The sequence below is a fragment of the Eurosta solidaginis genome, chromosome 3, assembly GCF_040869045.1.
Source record: "Eurosta solidaginis isolate ZX-2024a chromosome 3, ASM4086904v1, whole genome shotgun sequence".
Lineage (NCBI taxonomy): Eukaryota > Metazoa > Arthropoda > Insecta > Diptera > Tephritidae > Eurosta > Eurosta solidaginis.
Window position 1 is genome coordinate 267,135,513 of NC_090321.1, and position 13,734 is coordinate 267,149,246.

A 13,734-nucleotide genomic window follows, 5' to 3' on the forward strand; every position below is an offset into this window, starting at 1 on the left:
ATCTGTTGTCAAAAATATGTTAATTTACTATCGAAAAGCTCTCGTTTATTGAAGGTTATATTATTAAAAACTTATCGCTTAGTTCTTGAAAACTTACCGATAATAAATCGTTAATAGTTAGGTTTTGATAAAATATTTGAAACTTTTCAATAGCAAATCCATAACATACCAATAACTTTTCGATAGTAGATCGATAGCAAAAAATAAATCCAAAATTTTTATTTTTATTTATTTTTTGCTATCGATCTACTATCGAAAAGTTATTGGTATGTTATGGATTTGCTATTGAAAAGTTATCAATTTTTTATCAAAACCTAACTATTAACGATTGATTATCGGTGTGTTACCTGTTTTTAATCAGGGCGTTAAAGATTTGTTATCGAAAGTTTGTTAATTTGTTTTCTTAAAGTTATTAACATACTATGGAAAAGTTACGGATTGTTTATCAAAAAGATAAGGAATTATTATCGGAGCTTGATCATTTTTTTGACAAATGCGAATGTGTTTGTTGATGAAACGTTTTCGATTTTTTGTAGAATAGTTATCGATTTGTAGTAGAAAAGTTATCTATTTGTTACCAAACGATATCCGAGTTGTTATTGACTTGTTATCGACAACTTATCGGTTTTTACGAAAATTAAACCGATAAAACATCGATATAAAGTCAATGGCATATCTGAAACCCGTGGCTAACTTGCCGATAAGAAAATTTCGCTTTCGATAACAAGCCAATAACAAAACAATAATTTATCGGTATCGATTTCACCAATAAGAAGCTGACGAGGCTCTTCTTAAATAATTAGAAACAATTTTAGCTGGCCAAATTACATTTGTTTTGGTTTAACTTCAACCCCTGGGAGAGCTCTAATTAATTAAAACAAGTAAGAAAGGCTAAGTTCGGTTGCAACCGAACATTACATACTCAGCTGAGAGCTTTGGAGACAAAATAAGGGAAAATCACTATGTAAGAAAATGAATGTAGGGTAACCCTGGAATGTGTTTGTATGGCATGTCTATCAAATGGAAGGTATTAAAGAGTATTTTAAAAGGGAGTGGGCCTTAGTTCTATAGGTGGACTCCTTTACGAGGTAGCGACCAAAATGTGGATCAGGGTGACCCAGAACATGATCTGTCAGGTGCACATAAGTTATTTATGTATGTAATACCACGAGCAGTATTCCTGCCAAGATCCCAAGGACTTTTGATTTCGCCATGCAGAACTTTTTTCATTTTCTTCTACTTAATATGGTAGGTGTCACACTCATTTTATAAAGTACTCTCTAAAGTTATATTTTGCGTCAATAACCCAATCCAATTACCATGTTTCATCCCTTTTTAAACGGTTTTATTCAGCTTGACTTGGCAGGCTGCTTGGTTGGCTAGTTGGCACGAATTTTGTAATTGAAATTTAAGTAACTTCCCGATAATCTACAAGCTTGAAACTTGGAATATAGTTCAGAAGCCGATGGCAATGCAATAATAAGAAAAAAATCGCCGCTAGATGGCGCAAGGATCGAGATATTCACAAAATCGTATTTGTGGTCCGATTTGGCTCATATTTGGAACACATAATACATGCAAGAATAGAAAGCGACCTATGATGTCGGATTTAGAACAAATATTACAAACAGTCCGGCAGAGGTGACATCAAAATGTTTTGGAGTTGGAGGAGGGACAAGTATACGTGGCGTCGAGTAAAGTATTTGGAAGTATTATGTATTGAGGACTTAGATTGTAACAAATTGTCAGGAAAGAGTCCTTGTAATAATGAGACACTAAATGAGCTAAATAGAATGAGAAATAATAGGCAATTAAATAAAGACTAAAAACTTGAAAATAAAATAATTAAAAAAAATGTTTAAGTTAAGCGCTTTTATTGAAAACAATACTTACATGAAGTAATAATAATACGAAAAGCTAGAAAATAATTAGGTAGGTCCTAGGTACTAGTCATCACACTCCTCATCAATCTAGGGCGTTGATCAGACAATTAAATAAAAGCGTTGGACGCGTCAAATTTCTATTGATAGTCATATACACTGAAAGAAAATGACTGGTAAAATCAACCGAAATTTCTGTCAATTTTTATCTATCGCAACCAGATGTTGAATCAACTGCGCACAAATCGTTAATTTGTAATTGACCGTTTTGGTAGTCAAATAATCAAAAAAAAAGTTGTTGCGACAGCTTTGTACGAAAGTACCTATGTTGCGGCATTTGCAAGGCAGATGAGTTTTCACTGAGATCTTTACATGGCAGAAATACACTCGGAGTGCATGCCGAATAGTGTCGAGGGGCGACCCCGCTTAGAAAAATTTTCTTCTAATTGAAAAACCTTGTTTCTAAAATTTGTATGCTGCTTTGTCCGGGGTGTGAACCCAGGGTTTTCGGCGTGGTAGGAGGAGCATGCTACCATCACACCACGGCTGCCGCCATATACATACGTAAATATTTGCATACATATAGTACACAGCATACATAATTACAAAGTAGAGAGCGCAGTGTGTGACAATTTTACAGAATTTTGTTAACTTAAGAGCGAGAATTTCTCCTCTGTTGAAATTACTAAACTACTTTGTTCGCTAGACAAAGAACTCGGTCGAAGTAACCACAATTCTATCAATTTCACCGAATCTCCGTTAACTCAAGAACAACAGAACCGATTTGTTGATTTTACTAGAACCATTTCTTTCAGTGTATGGGACCAACTGTCTAATCAACGCCCTATATTGATGAGGAGTGTGATAACTAGACTAGGACCTACCTAATTATTTTGTAGCTTTTAGTATTATTATTACTTTATGTAATTACTGTTTTCAATTTAACTTAAAATTTTTTTAGTTCTTTTATTTCTACTCCTGTATGTTATTTTATCGAACTTCTGGGTACTTGGTGCTCACGCCTTTTCTCTATTGATCTTTGCTAATACAGCCGGAATTGTTCTTTTATTGTAACTTGGTCAACTGAAATCCTGTCTGTCTTAATTTTCGTCTTCAGATCCTCTAGAATTTCTGCTTATGTTTTTATGACCTCTGAGTTCGTTTTCGTGTAGCTGACAATGAAAACTATGAAAAACCGAATCTTGATCTCAATAAGACTTTGCAAAGTAGTTGGTATTTACAAAAAAATGTCCAACGGATCTTTAGTATCGCAGTTAATACGCGAAAATTTAGTTTTTGTAGTAGTCTTTTTGGTACGGCCAAGGTTATGATGGAGCGCTAACAATGAGTGGTGAATTTCATAGAACCAAAGCATGGTAAAATTCAGTTTTTCATTAGCGATATACGTACATTGCATAGCCCATAGCTTTAATTTGGCAATCAGCTCAGCCTGAGAAGTTATTGGTATCAAAAATGCACTAGCAAACAATGGGATCATTATAAACATTTTTTCGTTGGCCGTGTTGAAAAATGAAATTGAAAAGTCTAAAAATGGAAGTGGAAAACAAAAACTGAAATCTGTATGCCCGTATTGACCTACATCGAATGGCATCTGTTCGTGATTAAAGCGTTGGAAAGTATCATACCTTGGAAGGATGCGGAGACTTCTCAGCTCCTTACTGCGGTTTTTGCAGCTGAATTCATAATGCAATCGGTTGTTCTACTTCTCAGCCAACAGATCTCGCAGAAACCATTAGATAAGCGGACGACGCTTTGACAGAGTTGGAAGAAATGCGACAGAATATGAAAAAAAGTATCACTCTACAGTAGCCGCCAAATGAGTCCCTTCAGTTTAAAAACAAATAACGCACATCATTGCTGTGCTTTTTATATTCCCTTTCTTGATACTAAACCTGCTTATTTAAAAAGCCGCTTTCTTGACCGCAGATCAGTTTTATAAAATGTTTGTATAGTTTTTCCAAAGTACGAATTTGACGCTGAAAAATCTGAAGAAATATTTACCGATTTTGGGAGTCGTTTCAATATCCAAACCCGTCCCGTAGATCCGCCACTAAATATGTTTATTTATATACGTTTCAAATATGTATTTTCACTCTATCCTCTCACTTATGTATGTAAGGCGTACCGTTATATTGCAGTTGATTGCTTTTCTATTTTTGCTATAACCATCGCCTCAACATTCGCGGTATGAATTTCCCTCTATATACTTCACCGGTTTTTTTATTTGTTGACTGAACTTATTGAATTCGGTTTGATATTGTCGTTAATGGCATTTTCTTGCTGTTTTTTACTCTTATTTGAAAGCATATTCATTATAAATTTGGACAATGCATTTTATTGCATTTAAAATTTTTTATTTGTTTTAAATTTTAAGTTATGTGGAGGATCAGGATACATTAGTCGACGCACAGGATTTGCGTTTCACAATCAGCAGAAATTTCACTAATCAATAAATGATTTTCGAGTGATGCCTTCTACTTTATTTAGAAAATGGCAGTGGCAAGGTCCAACTGACGTGGAAGCAAATAAAATCTACCTAACAAAATGTTTTAAAGGTTAAGTGAGAGCTCAGAAATTCTCGATTGTGGGAGCAGGGAGAAACATCCCCACCAAAATGCGCAGAATAAAATTAAAAGGACCGAGTTCTGGGTAGGGGGAGTTCTTTAATGCGACTGACCCTAGTTCTTATATGCCTTTCTACACCAAAATACTAAGGCTAACGTAGATTGAACCCATGGCAACCTATAGTTTCATTATTGATGCTGTGGTATTCAAATCAACTGAGAAAAAGTTTCAAAAAGCAAAATCTGAGGCACCTACCAATACGCTCTGATCTTAAGTATTTCTTATAGAAAGTAAAAGCATTGTTATTCAGGTTGCGAGTGCAGGTGCAAAAGCTTATTGCGTCTTGCACAATTCTTTTTTGGATATTATGGAGCATAACGGATTTCTACCCGCCAAGTTCCTCGTGAGGGGCTCAATCCAACCGAATAATTCCCTTTATCTCAAGGATTCTACGGCTTTAGTCCACATCTATTAAGGCCACCAAAGGTTAACAGGCACTTACTGGAAAGCATCTCTTAAATCAAGAGCACTCACAGCGGAGAGGGCTTTACTCTCCACCAGGCACTCTTTTGAATCTCTCATATACCAGTCACTTCCTTGTTTCCATACCCTGAGCTCTGCAATAATAAATAAAAGCCGAAAGGTAGTTACGCTCACACAATTAGTATAAATCGGAAGATTTCCGAAGGTGCTTTTCTCGTTGTGCAAATGGACGAAACCTCAGTGAGCACTCTTGGTATTAGCTATGATAAGTGCTTGAGCCTCTTCTTGGTAGGCAGATTTTGTTATCCGATCCATTCAAATTCGGATAGGGACTCACTGAAATGAACATACTATCTTATGGAATTCTGTGAACTCCGAAATATTGGTTCAAACTACTGCACTTCCAATTGCCCGAATACAAAGTATCAGGAACAGCAGCAAATTCAACGCAAGAGTACATGTGGTCCAAATATATTATATGTGGGCAATTGGGCAGTTTGGTTAAGGGCTTGTTCGGCCTATCCTGACCATAACTTTTCTCTTACCCAGTGGTGATAGCAAGAGCTAGATAGCTAGACAGCTTGAAAACTGGAGCTTCAAAGCTAACTGGGATCGGTATCTCTCGAGATAACTTTAAATGTCCATTAAAAAAATTACTAGCCAACTTCCGTCCCTCCTTCCTTCATGCGCAGTTTTTGGTAAAGTATTGTGAAAAGCGATATATATTGGGACCATTTTCCGGCAAATTTAGTTTGGAGATAAACCGGTTTCGGCGTTTTGCCAGCTTCAGTGTCATTTTTGTTTGCTAAATTACTAGAAAAGTCTAATGGTGAAATTTTTTGGAATCCATATATGATCTGCACATATTCTAGCCTTGGCTTTCGTAGTCAGCATAAAACTTATACATGTCACCAATTTGTAAGAAATTAAAAAAAAAAACAAAATTAGCACAACACTTATTGGAAGAGAGTTAGTTTCTGATCCAAGACTCTCAGGTCCTAGCGGTATTAGCTATCGAAGAGGCGACTAAAATATCAAAATAATTCAAGGGATTGTGTAGCGCAACCCTTTCAAGAGGTTTCCAGCGTAATTTATAGTTCCTCCAACCCAATTATCAACCTCACCTTTCCGTGGCGAATCCTGTTTCCTTAGCAGCCGAAGCTGTGACGATCCCAAGTTCTCATAGAATTAGTGTGTAGGAACTGGGTGGCTTAGAAATTGTAATGTGATCATATTTAATCGTTCCTGAAACTGTCGGTTTTGCGGGAATGTCTTTATTGCTACAACAACAACAACATCAACAAGCATGCCTTATCACGGGTCAATTCTAAGCCCACCTTATACACTAGGGTATGTTCCATCTTCTGAGTAAGAGTGGACATTTCATTACGTCGTCACTTTTCGGCAAGACACGGTCCATTCAGTTCGTTTATCCCAAAAATATCGAGGTAATGCTCACAGACTGCCAAGTATACATTTTTCTATTACTAAATTTTTTATGAATATATGAAAGAAACGAACTTCAGTTTCGAACTCCGAACTTCGAAATAAATTACGGTATGTGAGTCTGATCAAATGTTCAGATTACACTTTTTTGTACGTGGGTACATTTACATGTGGAGAATTACAGCAGGTTTTTTGGGATCCAAACTAATAAAACAAAGTTAAAAAAAATCAATTAAGTAGAAAAAATGTTTTTCTGTCCTTTTTTAATTTGTTCTTAACTAAGGCACCGATACAGTTTTTCATATAATACCAGCTATTCACAGTTTTCGAAATTGATCCCAAAATAATTACTTCGGTTTCCTTTTTGAACACATTTGTAAATACCAAAACTACCAGCTACCTGCAAACACCATAAGCTCTTTGTGTGGGAAGCAAAAGACGGGTCACATATGTGTGGTATGTGGTATTTGGTATAAGCTATATACATACATATGTATATGCATACATGTGACATAAGCACAAATAGTACTTCAGTTTCACTGAAGAGGAATATTTTCTTTTTAAATCGCGTCACGGCCACATTTATGTATGCATAAACACATGCACATAAAATCATATGAATGCAAATAAAACAATATTTTTTGTAGTGTTTGTGTTTATAGATATGTGCATATGTTAGTATACCTACAAGAAACGCTGATTTGTATACCCGCTGTACTTGTACACAAGGTATTATAACTTTGATTGGATAACGGTTGGTTGTACAGGTATAAAGGAATCGAGATAGATATAGACTTCCATATCATCAGTATCCAAAAAAATTTGATAAAGACATGTCCGTCGGGCCGTCCGTCTGTCCGTTAAGACGATAACTTGAGTAAATATTGGGATATCTTCATCAAATTTGGTAAACTAGCTTATTTGGACCCAGAATAGATTGGTATTGAAAATGAGCAAAATTGGACGATAACCACGCGCATTTTTTATATATTGTGACAAATATTCACATCACTAAATAAATGCACAACAACAAAATCCTTAAAGCAAGCTACACAAACACATTAATCATCATGTACACATATACATACAAGCAGCAGAGAGATACTCACAAACGCATGTCATCATTAGCGAAGTAGTACTCACATATACATACGCATATGGTTACACACTCCAAATACACGCGCGTATGGCTGGTTACCAGGTAGAGGATTCTAGAAGACGAAGCGTCTAGACATTTGGGCAGAGAGTATAAAAGCAGCACAATCTGAGTAGTCTGTAATCAGTTTGATTTAAGCATGCTATCAGTTGCGAGGTAAAGTTTTAATTTGAAAGTTGCCTTATATATACCATTTTGTAATGCAGAATTTTGGAGTATTTTATTCAAGAGTTTAGCGATAAGAACGTAAGCAGAAGGTCGCTAATAAGCGGAATTTCCCTAAATTCGTTACAATATATAACATTTTGGAAAACACAAAAAACCTGATTATTTAGTAAATAATACACCTAGAATGTTGAATTTTTACGTTTGGACTGATATTGAGACTCTTGATAAAAATTTGAAAAATATTTTAAAAATGGGCGTGGCAACGCCCACTCGTGATAAAATCAATTTCACAAATATTATTAATCATAAATCAAAAATCGTTCAACCTCTCGTAACAAAATTCGGCAGAGAGGTTGTCTTTACTATAAGGAATGCTTTGAAGAAAAATTAACGAAATCGGTTAAGGAGCACGCCCACTTTTATATAAAAGATTTTTAAAAGAGGAGTGGACGAATAAAATAAGCTATATCTTTGCAAAAAAAAACTTTATATCAATGGTATTTCATTTCCGAAGGTGATTTACATATAACCAGAAATAGGATAAATTTCAAATTTGAAGTAATGGGCGTGGCACCGCCCCTTTTATGACTAAGCAAGTTTCTATGTTTCGGGAGCCATAACTCGAAAAAAAATTAACGGTTCGTAACAAAATTGGGTACATATATTTTATAGCAGGAAATATTTCTAGTAAAAGTTGATAAGATTGGTTAAAGACCGCGTATTTTTATTGTTCTGTAATATATTTATTTTAAAATAAACAGTGGGGAAATCCCCATATTTGAAGGAAAACTGCATTATTACCCGCTCAAGTTCATTGGTATTATCTTCTGTATCCTTTTTCCTTCTTTTAAACGAAAATTAGTTCAGAATAGAACCATATGTATATGTATTATTGCGCAGCCTTTTAACACTATTAAGCACACAAAACAAACAACAACAGCATTTCAAGTGTACAGCGGTGTATATAATGTTCGGTTTCACGCGAACTTAGACTTCCTTACTTGTTCTTACTAACTCATATAGTCTCCCTCACTGATAATTATATATTGACCAAAACAATGATACTCGAAAATTAGTACGTTCTATTTTTCGTAAGGGGTGTTCATGGTCAGCGCCTGCTTAAAAGAACGTTAAATGAGCACTTTTGAGCATTTGATGACATTCAAAAAACCAGACAGAAAAGTTCATTACATGAGTGAGACAGCTATAACAGTAATATTTATAGTATATCTTACAGTTAATAATTATATCTGACCACACACAGATATCAGCGTGCTGAAACAGAGGCGGTGGGCCGTTTAGCTGGAACATCTAGAAAACTTCACTTTAATTGATAAAAGCTGTAAAAAAGGCTTTTATACCAAGTACTTGGGAAGTTCGATGTGTTAACATTCAGAAAGGTTATATCTTAAAGTTAACTATAGCTCGCCTAGGGGTTGCAACTATACCAGAACAGAATTTTACAAACAAGTAACTTAAGCCATAAAGCTCTTCGTCGGCTTGTTATTAATTAAAACCGATACCGACAAGCTACTCCGTTATTAGAGGCTTTCTATAGACAGCAAACTTTTATCGTCGAGTCATCGGCTTACTCTCTTCTTATTGACTTGTTATCGGCGAGTTAGAGAAGTTTGATCTACATATATACATATGTTTCATAACTAACCGATGAGTAGTCGATAATTAATCGATAAGACACTGATAACGAATTGGCAATACTATGATAAGAGCCCGGAAGCTTGCCGTTATAAAAAGGTCATCTTTTTGACAAGATATCGATAACATTTCGACAACGAATCGACAACTTTTCGTTAATTAATCGATAGCTTTTCGAGAGAAAATCGATAGCACACCGATAACGGACTAGTATCACTCCGGTAACAAATCGATAACTTTTCTATACCAAATTGATAACTTTTTGATAGCATAACAAGAACATTTCGATAGTTAAAAATAAAAAAAAAACAAGGCGCAATTTACCTACGAGGAGAGCTAGGCGAAGATTGTCTTCCAATTTGCGTTGGGCACATTTTGAAGCTTTCCTACAAGTCAGCATGTTGGGAAGCTTTTCATGGCAAAACCGACCACTTATCTATAAAAATTTGGCTTATAGCAAATTTATAACGTTTAACAACAAACCGATAACTCGTCTATACCTCGTCTAAAACAAACCTATAACGTATAACAAACCTATAGCTCATTAACAAGAATTGGATAACACGCCAATATCCCTTCGAAAACAAACTTATATCCTATCGATAAAAATCGGTTAATACCCTGCAAAAAAAATATACAACTCACCGCCAGCTTTCAGTTTTGCATTTGAATCCATGATTTCCTCTTTCCTTTCCTTCTCGTATCCTTTCTTCTCCCTTTTTCCATTTCATTTCCTTTTCAGTCCTTTCCTTTCCTTTCCTTTCCTTTCCTTTCCTTTCCTTTCCTTTCCTTTTATTTCCTTTTCTTTTCTTTCTTTTCCTTTCCATTCCTTTCCTTTCTTTCCTTTCCTTTTCTCTCCCTTTCCTTTCCTTTTTTCCTTTTCTTTCCTTTCCTTTCCATTTCTTTCCTGCCCTTTCCTTTCTTTTCCTTTATTTTCCATTCCTTTCCTTTCCTTTCCATTCCTTTCTTATCCATTCCTTTCCTTGCTATAGCAAATGACTGACGCCAGTTGAAAGCATGAAGGAGGATCAAGTTTTGATATTAAAGAAGCGCTAGTAAGTATCGGGACTTAGAATGCGGTGGGCATGCCCCCCGCTAGAGGAGACTATAATCCATAAACCCAAAGATTTGAGGGGCCAAGGTCGTGTCCGTGGCAGTGGGGCTACTGCTAGGAATTACGTTGAGATACCGGATCTGCTCTCCAATCGTCTCCGAATCTGAAGATTCTTACTTTCTCCCATCGTCTGCGAATCCAGAGTTTTTAGTTTCTCGGATCGTCCACGAATCTAGAATTTCTACTTTCTCGATTAAAATTATCAGTTGCTTGAGTAAAAAGACAGTGAGCTGACAAGGTAGAAGTATCCTCGCACTAAATAAGAGAAAATGTGAGCTTGCAACGAGTTGGTTACCTGCAGGGTAGTATTTAATTCCTTGCATGCATATTTGTTTATTTTCGTGTCTTAAATGGAGCAATTGAATTCGTATTATTCAAGCGGAAGTAATAGCCATCGATTGATGTCAACTACTGTGTTCTGGGAATAAAACAACAATAGAGATCATACGCCGGAATAAACAAAAAAACTTTCATATTTCGCTGGCGGGAGGGTATCTAACACAAAGCTAAACGATTTTAATAAATGGGAAAATAAGTAAGAGTTTTTTTCATGGTCGATTTTTACCGCTGCTGATGTCTTTTCTTACAAGTTTCTAAACACAGTTACGGGTTCTTGAATCATCAGGAGGTTCTCTAAAAGCTGTCAATGGCTCTTCAAGGAATCGTTATCTCTCTAGCCAAATGACATATAACGAGCTATGTTCACGGTATGCGTATAACTAAAGCGGCTTCAGTTATGCCTAAAGCTACCACTACGCTTACGGGTACGGTCAATGGCAAGGATATAGCTTTGTCTACCCAAAATAAGAGAACCTTCACGGAAGACTTTTTTATCCTTTCAGAGTTGAATCGTACTTTGAACATAATTAGCCACAATGGTCATTCATTAAATTGACAGGCATCTAGAAGGATATCACATGCATATGTCTGCTATTGAGCTGAAATATTTGCACAACCAAACGCGATTCAGTCAGTATGGTTTGGCAGTAGGTTTCCTGACAACGGGTATAATATACTACCTAGTGCTTGAAGCAGTAAAATATCCCTAGCGGTCTTAAACTCAATCAATCAGCTCTTCTTTCGTTTGAGAGCTATAAAGCTTGTGTTTGAGTTTCAAAAGATGTGACCTTCAAATTTACCAAATGAAAACACAAATCAATTAAATTAAAGGCAGAATGGCTAACAGATCAACGAACTGGCTTTTTTTCACTTATAAACACGCGATGTAGGTCCTTTTTTATGGGTGGTTTGCCATCAAGACGACTTTGTCGGGGTTATCAGGCATCTCCAATACAGTGGGAGCTGCTATCTTAATACGCTAGCACAGTCGAAATCGATAAATATACTTCCTAGTGTAAAGCTTTTTTATCGATTGTAATGAGTTCAATGCACGGGGAAATCAATACCATTTGATGTGCTAACATCTTTGTTCACGTTATGGAGGACTTCAGAATGTAAGCGTAAATAAAAGTGGAAGCGTAAGCATAGCCTTTGGAAGTGGTATATGGGAGAAAAGTAGGAGTAGTCAAGAAACAGTGTACGTGGTAGAGTTGATTTGAGCCAGATCAGACAGAAAATTGAGGCAATGAACGGAAAAGAAAGGTGGTGATTCTCTCAATAGCATCCACTGAGTATCTTAATCTAACCAGCACCTCAAACTATACGCTACTAGGCTGCAGCCTCACGCTGTTATCGCACGTAATTATTTTCACACCATTGTACCACCCCGCCAAAGGAAGGTTGGAAGGGGCTTACTTGTTTTTTCCCACATCATCTGGAGCATTAATCTCATACGCTCTCTTTCTACAGACCTCCACCTTTCAGCGGTTATCTGTCCGAAATAACTACTACGATCAACCAACGCCACAGTAAGTGACTGATTTGCAGCATCACTCATCCTCCTGGGAAAAGCTGGAGTGTTGAAGCTATCTCCTATTTCCACATCCATGGTTGGTACATGTGTTATTGTTGTAGCTATAAAGAAGATTTTGGGGAGTTTTATCGATGTTGATGGTGATTTGTCGAATATTGATCCGGTTACAATCACTATTAAGGTACAAGCCCGGCCAACTCGGCAACTATTTAATATGATCACATTGAACCTTCTAGGCGGCCACCTCGCCCCCACTTCCATGTGGAACTTTGGGTTGCCAGAACCTCGGTTGCTAAAGAAAAAGGATTCGCCACGGCTAAGTGAGGTTAAGACGTTAGGGGATTCAAGGGGTTGTGTAGCGCAACATATAGCTTCTCCAACCCAATTGTCAACCTCACCTTCGGCGAATCCCGTTTCACTAACAGACGAGGCTCTGGCGACCCCAAGCTCTTCATGGAACTTGGAGGTGGGGAGGGAGGGATGGCCTGAAGGTTCGGTGTGGCCATATAAATCGTTCCCGAGATGGTCGGGCCAGCACTTTAATGGTGCTGTGTTACCGGAGCGGATCGGATCTGTATCCGACAAAGGACCATCACATTGATAACACTCCCCAAGGCCTTCGGGGAGTAACCTAATCGCTACAACAACAACAACAACAACATCGTTAAGAAGTTAGGTTGGAGAAGCTAAAAAATGTGCTGGTAACCCCTACAAAGGTTTGCGCTACACAACCCCTTGAATCGTGGTTGGCACATCGCCACTTTTAACATCCTCAATCTGGCTTTCACCTATTTTGGATATTAATTTAGAGGTGGTAACCTGTGGCCTTCAACCTACTTCTATCGCCTCATTGGCCACTGCTAACGCTCGCTCGCTGTTTCTATTGGCGCGACCACTTCTCCAAGCGTTAGGCGATTTTTAGTGCTACCTGGTACTGCGAAAGAGGTCTCTTACCCCCTCTGCTCATTAGCTCTCTCTACTCTATTTCTCCGTTTACATTTTAATGCTTGTCCCACATGGAGCTCATCGACTCTCTATTACTCTCGCTCCCCTAGTCTATCGCATAGCTTAATGCGTTTTTGTCTTCCTTCGTTTGCGACTCCATTCTCTCTCCCTCATTCTCCTTACTAAGAAAAGATCTTGAGTCGTCCACCATCATATGATCATCTGGGCAACAAGGCGGACTCAGCGGTGAAATATTAAATATGGGGAAAAACCGTCCATCACAGCAGTGCCCCTTATGGTCGTGATGACCCGGTATCGGGAAGGCTTCACTAAAATGCAACCGATATATGCCCTGTCTTCAAATCATCTAATAGGCATCGTCCGCATAAAACCCTTGATAAAGGATATTGACAGTACCTGAGCACCC

The 13,734-nt window shown here is 37.3% G+C and overlaps 1 protein-coding gene across 14 annotated transcripts in view; it reads left to right on the forward strand.

Moving 5' to 3' along the window:
- Positions 1-13,734, forward strand: part of LOC137245527 (protein qui-1) — a 304,290-nt gene that overhangs the window by 157,612 nt on the left and 132,944 nt on the right. The window lies entirely within an intron of this gene.